This window comes from Ostrea edulis, chromosome 4, assembly GCF_947568905.1.
Source record: "Ostrea edulis chromosome 4, xbOstEdul1.1, whole genome shotgun sequence".
Lineage (NCBI taxonomy): Eukaryota > Metazoa > Mollusca > Bivalvia > Ostreida > Ostreidae > Ostrea > Ostrea edulis.
The window spans coordinates 66258497-66264528 of NC_079167.1; the positions used below are offsets into that span (position 1 = coordinate 66258497).

The 6032-nt window shown below is 32.6% G+C and overlaps 1 long non-coding RNA gene across 1 annotated transcript; it reads left to right on the top strand.

Moving 5' to 3' along the window:
• Positions 1-4571: 4571 nt before the first annotated feature.
• LOC130054278 (uncharacterized) lies at positions 4572-5749 on the top strand. The gene is made up of 2 exons (XR_008802575.1): positions 4572-4799; positions 5083-5749. It is a non-coding gene; the product is annotated as an uncharacterized LOC130054278 (long non-coding RNA).
• Positions 5750-6032: the final 283 nt, after the last annotated feature.

Here is a 6032-nt window from a genome sequence, read left to right on the forward strand (position 1 = left end):
CTTGTTATTCATATATGAGAAAATTTTAATTATATTCGATAATCTTAATATTTATATGCGAAAATTTTGATTTATATTCAATAATCTTGTTATTTATTTACATTTGGTAACCTTGTTATTTATATTCGATAATTATATAAATCTCGATTTATATTCCATAATATTTGATTCGTATTTGATAATGTTGATGTACACATGCTAGATGTACGCATGGATTTAGTCATTATTGATTGTAGGTGAAATGCATAATTTCAAAAATTGATAAAAGAATTAGCTTCATTGACCATGACCTGACCTCGGATGTCTTAAATTTAACTAGAGGAGCTACTCTGCTAAAATTAAACTTTTTTTTTTTATATATTTTTTTTTAAAACATACACACAGTATATATATACATACATTCTGCAAAGAAACTTGTACAAAATGTTTATAAGAACTATCAAAGGTATATGTATATATTATTTTCTGAGAGAGAGAGAGAGAGAGAGAGAGAGATGAATTCAGTCATTATTTAATATATTTTAAAAGGGTACATATATATTGAAATTTATAAAAAAGATAATTTTTAAACAAAAAAACAAAAAAATAAACAACAACAGCAAACAAACACTCAATGAAATAATTGATTCCAGCAGGTGTCAAACAAATCTTTTTCACCATTTTTATATGCAATATGTCTTTGAGTTTCATAAATGTGTTCATTAGCGATATCGCAACATTTACATTCAGTGTCTTCCCTTTACACCTCATAGTATAGATATAATATTTCAGCCAAAGAACAAGATTATTTTGTATAGTTTTCTTTTCATCCAAAAATCCAAAAATAAAATTATTTTTTGTTATTGATATTTGAAGATTGGTCTTATGTTCAAAACAAACTTCAAATTCTCTTAAGAAATGCTGAACACTATCACATTCCCAAAACAAATGTTCAATTGTTTCTTCTTCTATCTGACAGAATGTACAATTCTTATCATCTCTAATTTTGATTTTGAATAAGTATGAGTTTGAAGCTAACATTTTGTTCAGAATTCTGTATTGAAACCACTGCAGTTTACAATTACTTGTAACTTTAAAGGGCACTCTGAAGATCATTTTCCATTCTGTGTCATTTAATTCAAATATTTCATTCCACTTTCTTTTACCAGTAGGTTCTGTGCAGTTTTGATTGAGAAGAGTATAAAATTGTCTTGATTTTTTTGCATCGTAGAAGAGTGTATATACTAAACATAATCAGAGGGTTTGTTAATTTAATTAATTTTTTTATCAAACTTGACTTTTTTCATCCATGCTTTAATAGCATTTATGACACTCATATATTCTAAAAATTTGATTTTTACTTTTGGATAAATGTTACAGAAAGATTCATAAGTCAGGAACAAACCCTCTTCATCAATAAGGTCATTAAGGTATTTAATATTATTGAGAAACATGGATTTATTAAGAAATGCTTTCCCACCCACAAGAAAGTTAGAATTGTAAAATATTGGAGTATCTACTGTTACTGTAAATGGATTTTGTTTAAGCTATAGCTCAATCCAAGAATCAAATACATCAACCCAAAATTTGTTTTTCAGCGATGTCTTTATGTTTTTTATGTATTCTATTCCACATGTAGTAACTTTATTAAGATCTAAATTTGGTATAAAATTATGTAAACCCCTATCTGAAAAAAGGAGTTGTCTCATCCAAAACAATTTTAAAGAGGCTATAAAAGCCTTTACATTGATCATTTTTAACCCACCATCCTCATATTGCTTTACGATTACCTCTTTTTTAATTCTATGATGAGAATGGCTCCACAAGAAAGAAAAGAATAGTTTATCTAATTCTTTACAATAGCTGTCATCAGGATTTGGAATTGCCATAAAAATATGATTTAATAGAGGCAAGACCAGAGTTTTGATAACAGTAATTTTTCCTATTGGTGTCAAATGTCTTTTCTCCCATTGATTTAAGATTGATTTTATTCTGCTTAGCTTTGGCTGATAATTTAGTTTTGACATGTTCTGTAATTCTACATCAAAATTAATTCCAAGTAGAGTAAACTTACAAGTCCCCCAATTCAAGTGAAAGTCTTTAGAAAGGGTATCCTGACTATATTTTTTTGATCCAATCCATACTGTATTGGTTTTTGAAAAATTAACTTTTAGTCCTGACATTTCAGAGAAGTGTCGCAATACTTTTATTGTTTCTAGAAGAGATTCCTTGCTACCATCAAGTATAATTGATGTATCATCGGCTAGTTGTGAAATTTTCTTTTCATTTTTATTTATAGTTATACCTTTAATACTTTTATTTTCTCTTATTTGTATAGCTAAAATTTCTGCGCAAAGAAGAAAAATATAAGGTGATAAAGGATCACCTTGTCTACATCCTCTTTGAATGTTGAAAGATGCCGAGAGATTGCCACCTTGGTTAATAGTAGATATGATGTTATGATAGAATAATTTCACCCATTCATGAATATCAGGTCCAAACTTAAAATAAGTTAAGGTCTTTTGTATAAAATTCCATGAGAGGGTATCGAAGGCTTTCTCAAAGTCAATAAGTAATAAAAGACCTGGGATTTCTTCTTCTTCAGTATACTGCATAATATCATAAATTAGTCGAGTATTTTCTACTATATACCTATTAGAAATGAAGCCAGTTTGATCAGGATTGATAAGTTTATCCAAGTAAATCTTTAATCTATTTGCAATGGTACCAGAAGCTATTTTATATATAGTGTTCAGAAGTGTAATTGGACGCCAGTTTTTAAGATAGTGTCTTGGTTTGTCTCCTTTAGGTAAAAGTGTAATAATTCCATGTCTCTATGTTATTGACAGAGTGCCATTTTCATATGCATAGTTGATAGACCTTACAACAAATGTACCAAGGTATTTCCAAAAAACCTTAAAAAACTCAGCTGAGAACCCATCAGAGCCTGGTGATTTATTTGCTTTCATTTTACTTAGTGTTGTAGAAGACTCCTTCAATGTAATTTTACCTTCTAAAAGCATAGATTCCTCTCTGGATAACTTGGGAATATCCTCATACTTTAATTCCGAATTTAAGTCAACTATGTTTATTTCCTGGTTAGGTATTGAATATAAATTGTCATAAAATTGCTTTGTTTCATCCAATATTTCAAAATTAAAATTAAACTTTAATAAATATACAGCACTACCAGCCGTGAGACATTTGGCCTGAATTGAATAGTTGACCTTGCCCTAATATGCTGAATAAACCCAGTAGCTATGTCGAAGCTTGGGTGACTGCCCTGTAATCCCCCATAGGCTGCTTAGCTAGCTGGATTAACAAGAGTGATACAAATTTGAATATTTATTAATCGTAATCAGAAACAGGGTGCAAATTGACATATATGTCGGAAAGGGTCGCGTGCAATTTTTTGTGGGGAACTGGGGAGGCGGCCAGTTTGACTACCAACGTAGGGGCAACACAGGGGGCCCTATGTGGACATAGGTGCCTGGACCTGAACGGGTGGTCACGTTCTAAGGGGGAAGAGATCTCTGCGCATCTCAGCTGTCTCCTGCGTGCTACCTGGTTTAAAGAGCAAGTACAGAGCAAACTGTGGACCCTTCTACAATTTCCAACATGCACCAGCCTGTAGCATTCCCTAGGAGGTGGATGTGAGCACAGGCACCAGAACGGTGGATATATATAGCGTGTTAGATCTTATGTACCCCCCCCCCCCCCCCCCACCTTCCAATGAATGAAATATATATACATAAGTCACATATTAAATGAATTGAATGTCAAAATCTTGTTAGAGTATCAGTGACGTGTTGAACAACCTCACTGTTGTATTTAGGACCCAGGTGATCTCTGGCGGGTGTGAGCGATTGCCCCTGGAATATTTCGCCCACATGCGTTGGTACTCCAGACGAGTAGAGGAAGCCTCTCTCTCTCTCTCTCTCTCTCTCTCTCTCTCTCGTAGAGTAAAATAAAAAAAATTCGCATATGAATATCAAGATTTCTCACATATAAATCAAAATTTCCGTCCGCATATAGATATCAAGATTTCTCACATATAAATCAAAATTTCCGTCCGCATATAGATATCAAGATTATCGAATACAAATCAAGATTTCCGCATATGAATAACAATATCATTAGATCAAAAGTTCAACATCTGACAAAAAAATCTAAAGCAACACGGTTTTCACGAGACCACCCCCTCAAAACTAAATATGATATACTGTATATTGAAACTAACCGATTCGCAAGTAAAACATACGAGTATAAATAACACTCTGTATACTTTTTCTACTGTTTATTCAGAAATGAAAGTGAACATTAAAACGTTAAAATGTAATATTATTTGGAAGTTTTTAACTCTCACTTCAACTCACCGTGGTTATTATTATTATTCATTTATAAAGCGCAAAACTACATATACTTTCTATGCGCTGGTTGTTGTTTTTTTCACTAGAGCGTGATCGATGTAGATCGATGACAGAAACGTACGGGAGTTTTTAACCCCCCCCCCCTCCCCCTTCCGTGTTTGGCATTAATAAAAAGTATTAAAGAGAGCAATGATTATTAAACATAGAGACTTGAGCAAGTCTATATATATCCTAGGAAAAACCAAAACTGATTTTTTTTACTGTGTTCAAATTTTTCAGAGGTCATATTCATAAGAATTGCAAGCCTTATTTCATGGGATGGTTACCTGTAAAATGCGAAACGAAATCGAAAGGAAACGAAATCTACCGAAGCAAAACGAAACCTACCGAAACGGGTACCCTTATTTCATACGACATGCCTGCTGTTGTAGGCACGGTGAAATAAATACAGTACGTATACTTTGGAGTATTTCTAAGAATTCATAATTTTTATGAATGTACACTATACACGTACAAAGATTTATTTTCAATTTTTAAACATTAAATCATGCATGTGCTTTAGTTATGATATTACAGCTTGGAGATAATGAATTTGTTTAAAATGTGACGTTGCTTTCGTGATTATATTTTGCCACAATTTATGACGTTATAAGTGTAACGTAAAGTGACACCAGTACCGTGCGCTTAGTGATTCCAAATACAAAGTGTTATTTTATATGGTGTTCCCAAACAGGTCGTGGAAATAATTTCGAAAATTGGTCGCGCTGGTAGGGATGGCTCCATGGCAATAGCTGTAGAGCAGGAAGTTAAAGACATTTTTACGACCACAAAATGCAGGAGAATGGCTCTACTGAAACCAATTTTAACTGAACAGAACAGGTTTCAACAGATCCCTCTCATAGGTGTTGTGATATTTGCACTTCAATGTGCAAGTGCAATGAATGTGACAAAGACTTGTTTTCTCTAAAGAAAATGTTGAAGGATAGTGCATCCGATTCAAACATGATTTGGAATTGTTGATGGAATCGATTTTGATTAGATAAAAAAAAATATACTGAAAGACTTTAAAAATGCTGTTGGTTCGGATAGAATTTGCCTTCTATATGAAAATTGTTGATGCATGTAGTTCATTTCTATTTCAAGATTTTGCATACAATCTTTTTAAAATCTGAATAAGCAACATGTGAAATTTATCAGCGATTTAAAATCCGTAAGTGTATCAAAGTACAGTAATTCTTATTGTTTGTAATGGTTTGGAAAATCATTCTATAATTTTACGACGCTTACTGTAAACATTACAATTTTGAATACATTTTTTTCCTATAAAGAAAAACTGAGTGAATCACAAACAATAGACTTTGTCAATTTTCATGTAATATGAAGAAGAAATATTATTTATAGCAAGCATTTTTTTTTTTTACACATTCATAAGATTTAATTCAAATGAAACAGAATGAGACTGTCACTCATAAGTCATGTTTTAATTACTATGCAGTCTTGAAACCAAGACCGGTGAAGGGCTTCACATTTAGGCCTATGCTCGGCGCTTACGGTCATTGAGCAGTGAGGGTTCTTGAGAGTGTTCCACACCTACTGTGACACGGGACATCAGTTATTAAGGTACTCTCTAAGGACCCATGACATTCACACCTGATGCCGAGCGTTTGGCGATGGAACTGTCAC